Below are 1,247 nucleotides of genomic sequence, written 5' to 3' on the forward strand. Positions count from 1 at the left end.
AATCATATAGTACGAGCTATCTACGTATGCGCAATGAGTAAATATTAGGCAATGTTTTTCTTCTCCAAGACCAAAGTTAATACTTTCCAATTGCATTTCTATTTACTGAATTATAGTGAATGTAATGCACAATAAAGAGCTGAATTCGATTTATCATTTACAAAACATTTAATCAGAGTGTAAACAATGATTTTATATTGTATTATCTATATTATCTACATTACACATTATTGTATTCTAAATTATTAGAAAACATAACATTTATAATTCCTTGACAATTTTTATATTTATCATAAAAAATAATTTGTGTGATATATATATATATTTTTTTTTTATTTTTTTTTTTTTTTTTGGTATCTGTAAAATGTTAATTTTCGAAACTTTTATCTTTTTATAATGAATTTCGAAATCGAAGCTTTGGCTTTACATTTTATGGTATTGACTTTTTAAAAATTTTTCTATTGATTTGTAATTATATCGATATACATCTACTTTGATCAATATTGATTTTGTTTATCTTTTACTATCATTATACTCAAATAAATTAATTTGTGACATTTTTAACCGAATATTCAATCGACAGATTTTGGTACAAATATTTCATAGACTTGCATTATTATTTCAATTATCAATAAATATTTGCCAGCCAGACAATCTATTTACTATTCGAGCGAGATATATAAAATTATATCTTTAAAATTTTTGTAAATTTTTGTAATTGTATTGTATTTATATAAATATTATATTATTATTTTTATTTATATTTATTTATGTTAATTGTATTCTTATGGATTACCAATATATCAAACTGTTTTTACGTATTGCTTATGTAGTATTATTAAAGAAAATTCTAAATAATTCTGCATACTCATTATTTTCACATGTTTATATATGAGAACTTGTATCTTTGTAAACTTAATTTTTAATAGATTATTAAATTAATAAATAAGAAATATAATAAAATGGAAATAATAAAAAAGACGATAGTCAAAAAAAATTTTTTTTTTATTACTAATATCTAGTACAAAATCAGTAAAAAAGAAAAGAAAAAGAAAAGTATAATATAATAAGATCTTATATTTATTGTACAAATCGATGAATCTCAGTGCTGATAGGAATTTATGGAATTACTTAAATTAGAAAAGCATCTCAGATAAAAGAGAGGCAAGCATTATTTTTAATAGGTAACTGTTTACTTTTGTATAACAATTGTGTTATAACAAATTACAATATTTTTTATTTAGTAC

The sequence above is a fragment of the Ceratosolen solmsi genome, unplaced genomic scaffold (genome assembly GCF_000503995.2).
Source record: "Ceratosolen solmsi marchali unplaced genomic scaffold, CerSol_1.0 scaffold35, whole genome shotgun sequence".
In the NCBI taxonomy this organism is placed as follows: Eukaryota; Metazoa; Arthropoda; class Insecta; order Hymenoptera; family Agaonidae; genus Ceratosolen; species Ceratosolen solmsi.